Source organism: Electrona antarctica (genome assembly GCF_951216825.1).
Source record: "Electrona antarctica genome assembly, chromosome: 16".
In the NCBI taxonomy this organism is placed as follows: domain Eukaryota; kingdom Metazoa; phylum Chordata; class Actinopteri; order Myctophiformes; family Myctophidae; genus Electrona; species Electrona antarctica.
In genome coordinates, this window is record NC_136797.1 from 8,447,350 (window position 1) to 8,461,796 (window position 14,447).

At 41.1% G+C, this 14,447-nt stretch overlaps 1 long non-coding RNA gene across 1 annotated transcript; it reads left to right on the forward strand.

The window, feature by feature from the left end:
- Positions 1 to 6,566: 6,566 nt before the first annotated feature.
- LOC306939210 lies at positions 6,567 to 11,202 on the forward strand. The gene is made up of 3 exons (XR_013791853.1): positions 6,567 to 6,822; positions 9,581 to 9,726; positions 9,912 to 11,202. It is a non-coding gene; the product is annotated as an uncharacterized lncRNA (long non-coding RNA).
- Positions 11,203 to 14,447: the final 3,245 nt, after the last annotated feature.

Here is a 14,447-nt window from a genome sequence, read left to right on the forward strand (position 1 = left end):
CTCTCTCTCTCTCTCTCTCTCTCTCTCTCTTTTATATATATATATATATAATAATAATTATTTATTTATTTTAAAGGGGGAATTCGGTCCAAATAAGAAACAATATGAATTATAAACAAAGCAATGAGTGGTTCTGTGATCCTCTGGCAAGGATGCTTTGATGATTGTTTCCAGATGACCTAGACTCATGTATGATTTATAAAGACACTTTTTCATACAAGTCAACCATGAGGATTCCAAATCTGACACCATTTTAATCATAAGACCTCATTTTAGCCCTGAAATTCAGGATGCCTGCCATCCAGTAGAGGGAAAACTTTACTTTATAGTATACAGCTGTTAGGATTCCTGGTTTTCTCTCCCGCTCTCGAAAGATAAGTTATTCAGTCAGGGTCACGGAGTATGATTTGGCAGAGATATTAAATGTAGCTGTGTGCATTTAGTCTGCATTACATTGTTACAATAAAATATATTTGAGATATACTCGTATCATTTTCCAAGTAAAGATAACCTCTACTTTAGTCTTAGATTTGCTAGCTTAGATTTGCCAAAAAAAACAGTGACCTTTCACCTCGCTGTATGGCGTGCCAATTTTTGTTTTACACCTCTGCTGCTTAGCGGACGGTGTGGTGTTGTAGAGGAGGTCTCCCCGGACATGTGCATATGTCACACTAGTCGATACATAGAAGGGATTTTTGTCCAGCATCCACTTTATAAAGTCCATGCACTCCAGTGAATGGACTTGGGCACTCCAGTGCATGGACTTGGGCATTTATCCATTTAGATAACTTTTTACGTTATTTCATTACTTATTTTTACACAGAAACATAATGTGTCTTCACAATAACTGTAATGTAATAATAATACTAATAATGTAATAATTATTTAATTATCTACATTTTTATTCTGAAAGCAACCGGATGTCTTACATTTGCTAGCTCTCAAACAGGAAGTTCTAGATTTGCCAAAAAGACGGAGCCGCAGGCAAGGGCAAGCTGGACATGTTTCCTTGCAGCAACGCTGGATACAAAGTGCTCAAGTTTAAGACCATTGTATTGTGGCAAATGCATTGACAAATTGAACATGTGTGTGCTATATTTTGTATATTGAGTTTTCAAATATAAATTGATGAAACTGTCTGTCCCTTTCTTTCTCTTTAAAGTTATTTGATGAGTGCTGTCATGTGTGTTTTTAAAAGTATATTGGGTTCAAAGAAGTTTTAATCTGTCAAAAGTATAATGTGTTTGGTAGACGTTTTACTATATATATATATATATATATATATATATATATATATATATACATACATACACATGCATACCGCCCGTATATCTAGGTGTGCCCCGAGATTTTTAGGCTATGAAAAGTGTGTCCTGGGACAAAAAAGGTTGGGAAACACTGCTCTAGACCAGACAGTATAAGAATAAAATCACACCTGTGTGAACTGAGACAAGGTCTTATATAGTCTGATCAGCTATGTCAGTGACGTCACACACTAACCATAGCAACCATGCTCACCTGTGCACGGACACGTACACTATGGTTGCTAACCATAGCAACCATGCTCGTTTTTTTGGTACGAACAAACACGGGTACAAAGCCAGTTGTTGGAGTGGTTTGCACCACTCAAAAATCTATATCCTAGGCTGCGTGTCATGATGCTTACTGCTGTTGCTGCTACGACACCTGAAGCTGACTAAACACATTTGGGGGGAGGCAATATGTAATATAACATAAAATAAATAATATTACTCTTCATTCCAAGTAATAAGTAATATATTACTTTTTAAAGTTTGTAAATACCTTTTTATAATCATTTCTAATGGATTAAGGCATGAAGCCTTGGCCTGGAAGAGAGGTCATCAGGTGGTCTCCAACCTTCTTAGAGTGTTTCAACCCTCAGCCACTACACTCTCCAGTTGGCGGGTCAGCAGTGATTGGCCAAATTGCCCCTCTCATCCAGGCTTCCAGCTATAGACGAATCCAATAGGGGCGCAGCCACCACCGAGCCAAATCTGGGTTGCACGTGGTTTGTTGAACTCCCTCTGGTATTGTGTTTGTGGACTTCGTTGACCAGGGGTGCCCACTGCCCACACTTTTTTGACTTGAGAGTTCAGAGCTAGCAACTTTCAAAATGACCAGCTCCAACAAGATCTGACCAAAATAATTATTATACCTTTGCTGGAGATAGTTACATAAGACACACTTGGAACAGGAAATACATGGAATTGGTAGGTTTTCTTGTATATAACTTTGGTTTGAGCTGACAGGCCCTTTTTATGTCAATCAATCAAGTCACCTTAATTCAAGTGATAGATTATAAATATTTACTGGTAGATCACAATCTACCTTTTGGGCACCCCTGATTGCTAGATGTACATGGGTGTCTTGGTGCTGTAGTGAAGACCAGACCCATTGCAAGATGCTATGCTTTTGTGTGTGTGTGTGTGTGTGTGTGTGTGTGTGTGTGTGTGTGTGTGTGTGTGTGTGTGTGTGTGTGTGTGTGTGTGTGTGTGTGTGTGTGTGTGTGTGTGTGAGTGTGCGCGTGTGCGCGCGTGCTGTAATCGATGGCAACCTTGCGTTGGTGGGAGTGTGATTTGTGGTGTTGGGGGATGGGGAGGGGAGAGGATGGGGGAGGGAAGCCTCGCCTAGACCCGAGGTTAGTGGGCTCCGTCTTTTTGGCAAATCTAGAACTTCCTGTTTGAGAGCTAGCAAATTTAAGACATCCGGTTGCTTTCAGAATAAAAGCGTCATTAATTAAATACTTATTACATTACATTATTAGTATTATTATTACATTACAGTTATTGTGAAGACACACATTATGTTTCTGTGTAAAAATAAGTAATGAAATAACGTAAAAAAGTTATCTAAATGGATAAATGCCCAAGTACATGCACTGGAGTGGATGCTGGACAAAAATCCCTTCTATGTATCGACTAGTGTGACATATGCACATGTCCGGGGAGACCTCCTCTATAACACCACACTGTCCGCTAAACAGCAGAGGTGTAAAACAAAAATTGGCACGCCATACAGAATTGCCAAAACAACTTAGGGGCTCTTATCAACACCGGCCATCCCCACATTCAAAGATGTTCTTACAAAACCAAAGCTCAGCAAGTGTGCCAGACAAAACAAAGCCACAAATCAGAGGCACAGAGTCAGGAATTTGCAATAGTATATGCAGGTTTGCAAATAATGAAAATAATTGTTGGCTAAATGCAACTCTACAATCTATACTGCATCTACAAGTAGTACAAGATAAATTGAAACCATTGACGCCTACTTCGATGGTTCAGTTGTCATCTATGCCGGGGAATTTAGCAGCTCTCATTCAAGCGTTTTTTCAAAATCCAGGTCACACATTTGATTGCAAAACAATCCGTGGTGTCACTCAACAACTAGTGAATAGCATCCCAGACTTGGCCTTAAGAATGCACAATGACCCATTAGATTTTATACACAAACTAGTAGCTTAGCGGAGGGTGTGTTGTTGTAGAGGAGGTCTCCCCGGACGCGTGTATATGGCACACTAGTCGAAACATAGCAGGGATTTTTGTCCAGCGTCCACTTTAGTCCACTGTAGTCCACTGTAGTCTGGAAATGGGAAGTTTTTTGAAGTTTTTTGACCTGTGACCTGGTGCCAATTGTTGTTTTACACCTCTGCTGCTTAGCGGACAGTGTGGTGTTGTAGAGGAGGTCTCCCCGGACGCGTGCATATGTCACACTAGTCGAAACATAGCAGGGATTTTTGTCCAGCGTCCACTGTAGTCCACTGTAGTCTGGAAATGGGAAGTTTTTTGACATTTTTGACCTGTGACCTGGTGCCAATTTTTGTTTTACACCTCTGCTGCTTAGTGGACAGTGTGGTGTTGTAGAGGAGGTCTCCCCGGACGCGTGCATATGTCACACTAGTCGAAACATAGCAGGGATTTTTGTCCAGTGTCCACTTTAGTCCACTGTAGTCTGGAAATGGGAAGTGTTTTTACATCTGACCTGGTGCCAATTTTTGTTTTACACCTCTGCTGCTTAGCGAACAGTGTGGTGTTGTAGAGGAGGTCTCCCCGGACGCGTGCGTATGTCACACTAGTCGAAACATAGCAGGGATTTTTGTCCAGCGTCCACTTTAGTCCACTGTAGTCCACTGTAGTCTGGAAATGGGAAGTTTTTTGACATTTTGACCTGTGACCTGGTGCCAATTTTTGTTTTACACCTTTGCTGCTTAGTGGACAGTGTGGTGTTGTAGAGGAGGTCTCCCCGGACGCGTGCGTATGTCACACTAGTCGAAACATAGCAGGGATTTTTGTCCAGCGTCCACTTTAGTCCACTGTAGTCTGGAAATGGGAAGTTTTTTGACCTGTGACCTGGTGCCAATTTTTTTTTTACACCTCTGCTGCTTAGCGGACAGTGTGCTGTTGTAGAGGAGGTCTCCCCGGACGCGTGCGTATGTCACCCTAGTCAAAACATAGCAGGGATTTTTGTCCAGCGTCCACTTTAGTCCACTGTAGTCTGGAAATGGGACGTTTTTTGAAGTTTTTTGACCTGTGACCTGGTGCCAATTTTTGTTTTACACCTCTGCTGCTTAGCGGACAGTGTGGTGTTGTAGAGGAGGTCTCCCCGGATGTGTGCATATGTCACACTAGTCGAAACATAGCAGAGATTTTTGTCCAGCGTCCACTTTAGTCCACTGTAGTCTGGAAATGGGAAGTTTTTTGACATTTTGACCTGTGACCTGGTGCCAATTTTTGTTTTACACCTTTGCTGCTTAGCGGACAGTGTGGTGTTGTAGAGGAGGTCTCCCCGGACGTGTGCATATGTCACACTAGTCGAAACATAGCAGAGATTTTTGTCCAGCGTCCACTTTAGTCCACTGTAGTCTGGAAATGGGACATTTTTTTACATCTGACCTGGTGCCAATTTTTGTTTTACACCTCTGCTGCTTAGCGGACAGTGTGGTGTTGTAGAGGAGGTCTCCCCGGACGCGTGCGTATGTCACACTAGTCGAAACAGCAGGGATTTTTGTCCAGCGTCCACTTTAGTCCACTGTAGTCCACTGTAGTCTGGAAATGGGAAGTCTTTTGACATTTTTGACCTGTGACCTGGTGCCAATTTTTGTTTTACACCTCTGCTGCTTAGCGGACACTGTGGTGTTGTAGAGGAGGTCTCCCCGGACGCGTGCGTATGTCACACTAGTCGAAACATAGCAGGGATTTTTGTCCAGCGTCCACTTTAGTCCACTTTAGTCCACTGTAGTCTGGAAATGGGAAGTTTTTTGAAGTTTTTTGACCTGTGACCTGGTGCCAATTTTTGTTTTACACCTCTGCTGCTTAGCGGACAGTGTGGTGTTGTAGAGGAGGTCTCCCCGGACGCGTGCGTATGTCACACTAGTCGAAACAGCAGGGATTTTTGTCCAGCGTCCACTTTAGTCCACTGTAGTCCACTGTAGTCTGGAAATGGGAAGTCTTTTGACATTTTTGACCTGTGACCTGGTGCCAATTTTTGTTTTACACCTCTGCTGCTTAGCGGACACTGTGGTGTTGTAGAGGAGGTCTCCCCGGACGCGTGCGTATGTCACACTAGTCGAAACATAGCAGGGATTTTTGTCTAGCGTCCACTTTAGTCCACTGTAGTCCACTGTAGTCTGGAAATGGGACGTTTTTTGAAGTTTTTTGACCTGTGACCTGGTGCCAATTTTTGTTTTACACCTCTGCTGCTTAGCGGACAGTGTGGTGTTGTAGAGGAGGTCTCCCCGGACGCGTGCATATGTCACACTAGTCGAAACATAGCAGAGATTTTTGTCCAGCGTCCACTTTAGTCCACTGTAGTCTGGAAAAGGGACGTTTTTTTACATCTGACCTGGTGCCAATTTTTGTTTTACACCTTTGCTGCTTAGTGGACAGTGTGGTGTTGTAGAGGAGGTCTCCCCGGACGCGTGCATATGTTACACTAGTCGAAACATAGCAGGGATTTTTGTCCAGTGTCCACTTTATAAAGTCCATGCTCTCCAGTGAATAGCATTTATCCATTTAGATAACTTTTTAATGACTTATCTTTACACAGAAACATTACTTATTACTTATTTTTACACAGAAACATAATGTGTGTCCTATAGCATCGTTTAAATGCTTAATTAATCGTTTTAATGTGCAAATTAATCTTTTTTTCAATACTCTAGAGGGTACTCTTATTTTGAAGAGATCGTCCCCCGGAAGTCTTATATTTGCTAGCTTAGATTTGCCAGAAAACAGTGGTAGGTTAGTGAAAGGGGAGCTGTATGGGCCAGAGAGGGAGGCGATGAGGTCTCAGATGAGGGACATAGGGGTGCAGGATATTACATTAGAGGGACTCTTAAGAATGGGGGAAAGAAGACATGTTAAAATTCTATTAGAGTTCTTAAGGGAAACAGGAGTGTTTGACAGGATATAGTTTAGGTAAAGGGGTGTGAGAGAATGAGTGAGTGTGTGTGGGTATATGGGTTGGGAACTTGGGAATCGGGAGAGGAGATAGAGGGAAAAGGATTCATAGTACGGTTGATCCAAGAAGATGGATCACTAGATGGCGGTAATGCACCATAATTTGGTTGCCAACTGCCGTAAAACTACAAAAAGAAGAAGAAGAAGAAAGGGGAGCTGTAGCTGTTGTTGTGCGTTTTTGGTCCTTTGTTGCGTGAAGCTTACTTTAGTTTGTGTTGGAGCTGGAGTTCACGAGCACGTAGCCTACGTCTCCACTCTCCAGAGATAAGATTTCCTAGGCTACTAGAAAATCCCCGAGAAACAAACAGCTGGACACTAATCTATTCTACACACTGCAGGAGGACAGGTTTGTTAAACACATTTTGCATCGCGTTGAATGAATTGAACACGAGGTAAGACTAGAGTCAAGTCACACCAAAGGGTCGGGTCGGAACAAAGCGTTTTTAACGTAAACCACTACCAATGCATTGGTGTGGTTGACCTTAAAAAACGTTTTGTCCCGACCCGGGTGTGTGCCTTGTAGATAAACCACGTAGAACAAGTGCAGGCAGCTGGTTCCAAAACGTTTTAACCTTTTTACCTAGTATGATTTCCTGTTTTGACTATATATAATTATATATGTGTATATTCTTACGTCTCTAAATGTTTTGATGAATTGAAAATGGCGGGCCCTATTGTAAACAAGTGTAATGCTTCATGGTATCGTCCACTCACAGTTAACAGTTATTGTATTGAGATGTACTTGAAATGTAGGCCTACTGTAATTCTGCAAACTTTTAATAAATCAGTCAATCAAAACGACACATTTCCCACCCCATGAAGCGAGTGAAAATACCCTTGTAGATGGGCTGCTATTTTCACTACTTCTTAAACTTGAGTATAAGGACCCCAATGGAAACAAGCCATAGGCTTAGAAATGTACTTCTGTTTATTTTTCATGATTTCTTTTTAAATCATCATGGTTTAAATTTATGAAAAGCGTATAATTGACAACAACAAATATAGGGATTAAGTAATTAAGGGATACCCACAAATGGGTCCCGACCCAGTCGCTTGGCTACAAAGTAGCAGTGTTGACTTGTTGGATAAGATTTTGTCCACAATTTCATGCTTGATGTTGGTACCATTAGGAGAGAAAACAGGCATGGTTGATCAAATAAGAACTCTTCTACATTCTCTAGTCTAGACTTCTTAGGCAGATGTTTAACAATAATGTTACTCTTGGGAGAGGGTTTCATTTTACACAAGAGTCCAGGATGAAACGACTAAGGGGCAGTCGAAAATTTCGAGGGGGCACACTAGGGGCTCCATCTTGCGCCACCCCTATCCCTTTTCCCTGAACGTATTTGACTTTTTTTTTTTACTATTTTGAAAAACACATAGTTCAACTAGCCGATCTACATAGAGACATTGTGAGCTTGTAGATCGGCTATTTGAACTATAGTAAAAAATTGCAAATTAGTTTAGGGATAAGGGTTAAGGGGTGGCGCAAGATAGGTATAGTCCTAAGTGTTGTTATTTTTTATTTCATACAACTATTGCGTTGTTAAATCTGGAGTCGTGGTCTCATCTTCAATGCAAGAACGAATGTTACCTTGAATTGCAGTTGTAGACAGTAGACACCAGTTTGTAGAATAGCCTATATGAAATAGCTAGTGTGCCTATTGACCATTTGCAGACTGCGGCCATCTTCCCGTCAGCGTACTCGTCAACGTCCTGCTGCCTCCTGCATTATGTGCATATTAAAAACAGGTCATTAGAATTCATTGGCAGCTCTATTGTTAGGTTAATGTTTGAATTGCCTTGTTGAGGGGGCTTAGCCCCCCGTGGGGCTATACAGTTTGATAAAGTGAGAAAGGGGGTCGTTAAGACCTTCATACGGTAATGGTAAATGTCTGTGTGAAAATGCAGAGGCAATGGCCTGGCCAGTGAGGACAGTTCTTCAGACAGACATACTTAGGGTGCGTTCGGAATGATAGAGGCACACTGAGGCACAGCCAATACAAAGTAATAGGCGAGTGTGCTCCCGGTGCGCATTTCTGAACGCACCTAGACTTAACTTAAATTATAAGTTAGATTAGTGAATACATTTTCTCCATAGACTTACAGTATTCTTCTTTCAGAAACCGTAAGGGTTACACCACTTCGAGGGGAGGTTCATAATAATTATTAAAATGAATGTAATAAATAATTACATCAGTCGTCCTCATGGTGGCGCTATAACATCCCACTTTACATTTTGCCTTATAACTATTGAACCGTACTAGATCGTAAATGTCATTTTGCACACTTTTTGCTCTTCCACCTACAGATTTTGTCCAAATCTCACAAAAATCGGTACACATTATCTATGGACCTATCCAATGAAAACACCACAGGCAGAAACCGTAATCGGCTTCCAAAGGTAGAGGGAGGGGCCTATTTTACAAAAAATGCCACAAATCACAAATGGAATGTCAAATCCACCCCAAATTGTAATCACATGTCGAGGGTGGTTGAATCAACAGAGAGCCAAAAGCAATTCCATTTTCATCCATATATATCCAAAGACATACATAGGCCTACATCAATATTATGATGTATATATCGCATTACCCACACTGTACATTATTTGGTGCTCTTATATTTGAAGGACTAGTATTTATTCATTGATAGGTTTGTTTCTATTGTTTTCCTCTTTATAGATCGAATCGGTTAGATCAGCTATTTTTGGCAAAGGCCTTTGGTGTACAGAAAGACAGTGGAACAGGTACAGAGACAGTTAAATCCGGGTTTACCAGGCTATGTTTAAGTGGATATTTAACAAAATGTATTCTAGTGTATGTACTGTACGAGCTGTTGGAACTGGCAAGGTTTGTGTCATTGATTGGGCACAATCAAGCACAAGTATGTTGCCTGTGATCTATGTGAAGATTGAGAACATGAAAGCAAGAGACAGTTGCTGAAGGTCTGAACCATGTAGAATTGATTACGGTAAACTGTTATTATTCAAATACAAGTTATTTTTTGAAATCAAGACTCAGTTACCTAACAATTCATAATAATATAGTGCTTAAATTGAATCGTGACCTTAAAATTGATAAATCTACTGGTCATTTCCATAGACCACCAAAGGGAGAGGGGTCTACAGTATCAAGAGAGAAGGCCTCCGAAGGATATTCAACGTTGTCAGAGGAACGGTCAGAGATGGACGTGGAATGTGGACAGTTTGTTGCGAGGATGCAACCTGTTGTAAAGTTGTACCAGCTAGGTATGTATGGTTTTATTTACAGTGGTGACAGTCTTGTCACACACACACACACACACACACACACACACACACACACACACACACACACACACACACACACACACACACACACACACACACACACACACACACACACACATTTTATACACAAATGTGATGACCCTCTCTCCCCCCTCTCTTCTCAGACTTGCTGCACCTCCCTGTGTGTAAGGATGGTTTCACTGCACAACAAGCTGATGTTGAGGACTGCGGAACATCACAGCTGAATTGTGATGACCAGCTCCTCTCTCCTCCCCTCTCAGTGGACAGTGATTATTTGGAGGAGGCCAAAGAAACCCACAACAGGAGAAGTCTCACAGGAAAGAAGAGGTCTACTTGTACAGAGTGTGGCCAAATGTTGCGATCTTTGTACAGTTTTTGGTAAAGGCTGTGTTCATAGTAGTCAGCTGATGGTACACATGAGGACTCATACAGGGGAAAAACCCTATATTTGTACAGTTTGTGGTAAAGGATGTGTTCAGAGTAGTGAGCTGACAACACACATGAGGACCCATACAGGGGAAACACCCTATATTTGTACAGTTTGTGGTAAAGGCTGTGTTCATACTAGTCAGCTGAAGACGCATATGAGGACTCATACAGGGGAAAAGCCTTAAGCCTACTTAAAGGTGCACAATATAATCAGCGCCATGTTTTTAATCGGACGATATCGGCCTGTTTATGCCGTATCGATCCGATGCCAAACAAAAAAAGATTTGAGAGAGAAGAAATCTAAACGGAGCAAATATAATTTGGACTGAAAACGAATTAAAAACTGCAAGGCAAAAAAAATTAAACAGAGCAAAAAATAATAGTTAAAACGGCCATCAAAAAATATTTGAAAACGAAAAAAGATATTTGAATGTTTTTCCATGGTTTGCGAATTAAAGATATTTTTTGTTGATACAAAAGCCTTTCTCAAAACTAAGTGTTCTCGTTCTCGTTTTGTTTTTCCTCTCAGATTTTGTTTTTGGGGGGGATAGCCGATCTACAAGCTCAGTCAGAAAAGTCTGTTTGTCGTGCGACCCATAGATATTAAAGGGCCAATTCATCCCCTTTGCAACCATATCTTAATTTAATGATGTTTGGGAGACAAACAAGCTTATGTGGGTTTTTTTTTGGATATTTTTGTATTTTAAAAGTTCCAGTGATGTCATAGACATTGGTCTCACTTCCTTCCTGGACTACATGTTGGTTTCATAGTTTGCTGCTGCTCTCCGCCATCATTGTATATGAGGGTAACCTCAATGCCTTCCCAGCATAAATTAAGGTTTGAAATGTTTATGTTGAATAGCCACGTTATTTGTCTTATGTCTCTCTCGCTCTCTCTTTTTTATATATATATATATATATATATATATATATAATAATTATATTTTGTTTTTAAAGGGGGAATTTGGTCCAAATAAGAAACAATATGAATTATAAACAAAGCAATGAGTGGTTCTGTGATCCTCTGGCAAGGATGCTTTGATGATTGTTTCCAGATGACCTAGACTCATGTATGATTTATAAAGACACTTTTTCATACAAGTCAACCATGAGGATTCCAAATCTGACACCATTTTAATCATAAGACCTCATTTTAGCCCTGAAATTCAGGATGCCTGCCATCCAGTAGAGGGAAAACTTTACTTTATAGTATACAGCTGTTAGGATTCCTGGTTTTCTCTCCCGCTCTCGAAAGATAAGTTATTCATATGCATTTAGTCTGCATTACATTGTTACAATAAAATATATTTGAGATATACTCGTATCATTTTCCAAGTCAAGATAACCTCTAGCTGCTGGGTGACATTTTCAACATTTTGCAACATTTTCATAATTTTTCAGTCAGAGGAATGCATTAGAGACAGTCCTGACATTGCAGACACAATAGACGTTGCAGAATCTGAGCTGCTGGGTGACATTTTCAACATTTTTCAAAAAAAATTCATCATTTTTCATTTTTCATCATTTTTTTCAACATTTTCATTTTTCAGTCAGAGGAATGCATTAGAGACAGTCCTGACATTGCAGACACAATAGACGTTGCAGTGTTGTAGAGGAGGTCTCCCCGGACATGTGCATATGTCACACTAGTCGATACATAGCAGGGATTTTTGTCCAGCGTCCACTTTAGTTCACTTTAGTCTGGAAATGGGATATTTCTTTTTACCTCTGACCTCGCTGTATGGCGTGCAATTTTTTGTTTTACACCTCTGCTGCTTAGCAGATGGTGTGGTGTTGTAGAGGAGGTCTCCCCGGACATGTGCATATGTCACACTAGTCGATACATAGAAGGGATTTTTGTCCAGCATCCACTCCAGTGCATGGACTTGGGCATTTATCCATTTAGATAACTTTTTTACGTTATTTCATTACTTATTTTTACACAGAAACATAATGTGTCTTCACAATAACTGTAATGTAATAATAATACTAATAATGTAATGTAATAATTATTTAATTATCTACACTTTTATTCTGAAAGCAACCGGATGTCTTAAATTTGCTAGCTCTCAAACAGGAAGTTCTAGATTTGCCAACAATACGGAGCCGCAGGCAAGGGCAAGCTGGACATGTTTCCTTGCAGCAACGCTGGATACAAAGTGCTCAAGTTTAAGACCATTGTATTGTGGCAAATGCATTGACAAATTGAACATGTGTGTGCTATATTTTGTATATTGAGTTTTCAAAAATAAATTGATGAAACTGTATGTCCCTTTCTTTCTCTTTAAAGTTATTTGATGAGTGCTGTCATGTGTGTTTTTAAAAGTATATTGGGTTCAAAGAAGTTTTACTCTGTCAAAAGTACAATGTGTTTGGTAGACGTTTTACTATATATATATATATATATATATACACATACACATGCATACCCCCCGTATATCTAGGTGTGCCCCGAGATTTTTAGGCTATGAAAAGTGTGCCCTGGGACAAAAAAGGTTGGGAAACACTGCTCTAGACCAGACAGTATAAGAATAAAATCACACCCGTGTGAACTGAGTGGTGCAAGGTCTTTTATAGTCTGATCAGCTATGTCAGTGACGTCACACACTAACCATAGCAACCATGCTCACCTGTGCACGGACACGTACACTATGGTTGCTAACCATAGCAACCATGCTCGTTTTTTTGGTACGAACAAACACGGGTACAAAGCCAGTTGTTGGAGTGGTTTGCACCACTCAAAAATCTATATCCTAGGCTGCGTGTCATGATGCTTACTACTGTTGCTGCTACGACACCTGAAGCTGACTAAACACATTTGGGGGGAGGCAATATGTAATATAACATAAAATAAATAATATTACTCTTCATTCCAAGTAATAAGTAATATATTACTTTTTAAAGTTTGTAAATACATATTTATAATCATTTCTAATGGATGAAGGCATGAAGCCTTGGCCTGGAAGAGAGGTCATCAGGTGGTCTCCAACCTTCTTAGAGTGTTTCAACCCTCAGCCACTACACTCTCCAGGTGGCGGGTCAGCAGTGATTGGCCAAGTCACTGCCCGTCTCATCCAGGCTTCCAGCTATAGACGAATCCAATAGGGGAGCCGCCCCGGGCGCAGCCACCACCGAGCCAAATCTGGGTTGCACGTGGTTTGTTGAACTCCCTCTGGTATTGTGTTTGTGGACTTCGTTGACCAGGGGTGCCCACTGCCCACACTTTTTTGACTTGAGAGTTCAGAGCTAGCTACTTTCAAAATGACCAGCTCCAACCAGATCTGACCAAAATAATTATTATACCTTTGCTGGAGATAGTTACATAAGACACACTTGGAACAGGAAATACATGGAATTGGTAGGTTTTCTTGTATATAACTTTGGTTTGAGCTGACAGGCCCTTTTTATGTCAATCAATCAAGTCACCTTAATTCAAGTGATAGATTATAAATATTTACTGGTAGATCACGATCTATCTTTTGGGCACCCCTGATTGCTAGATGTACATGGGTGTCTTGGTGCTGTAGCGAAGACCAGACCCATTGCAAGATGCTGTAAGATGCTTGTGTGTGTGTGTGTGTGTGTGTGTGTGTGTGTGTGTGTGTGTGTGTGGCCTACCGGCATGTGCACTGAAGCCTCTCCAACTGATCCAAAATGCCGCAGCTCGCTTGGTCTTCAACCAGCCAAAATTCTCACATGTCTCCCCCCTGCTCCGCTCCCTGCACTGGCTCCCGGTCGCTGCCCGCACAGAATACAAAACTCTGATGTTGGCATTTAAAGCAACCAAAGGTATGGCTCCCCCATATCTTGCCAGCATGATTGAACCCTACAAACCCTCCCGCGCACTCAGATCAGCCAACGCAGGGAAGCTGGAAGTACCCTCACTAAAAACGCCGGGACAACGCTCCACACGTCCCAAACTCTTCTCCCTTCTGGCCCCAAAACTGTGGAATGCACTTCCCGTTGCAATCAGAACTGCAGCATCACTCCCGATCTTCCGCCGTAGTCTGAAAACCCACCTTTTCAGACTCCATCATGGCCCATAGCACTTACCCTACCCCCTTAGACAGCACTTCTTAGACTTATATAGCATTTGAAACAGACTTATAGCATGTCATGTAGACAGCACAATAAGTGCATTGTATGTAGTCATAGCACTTCATAGTATATATGTACAGCATAGTATAGCACATATGTGTAGTTTATATGTATAGTGTCATTATATAGATATGTTCTAGTTATAGTTTATA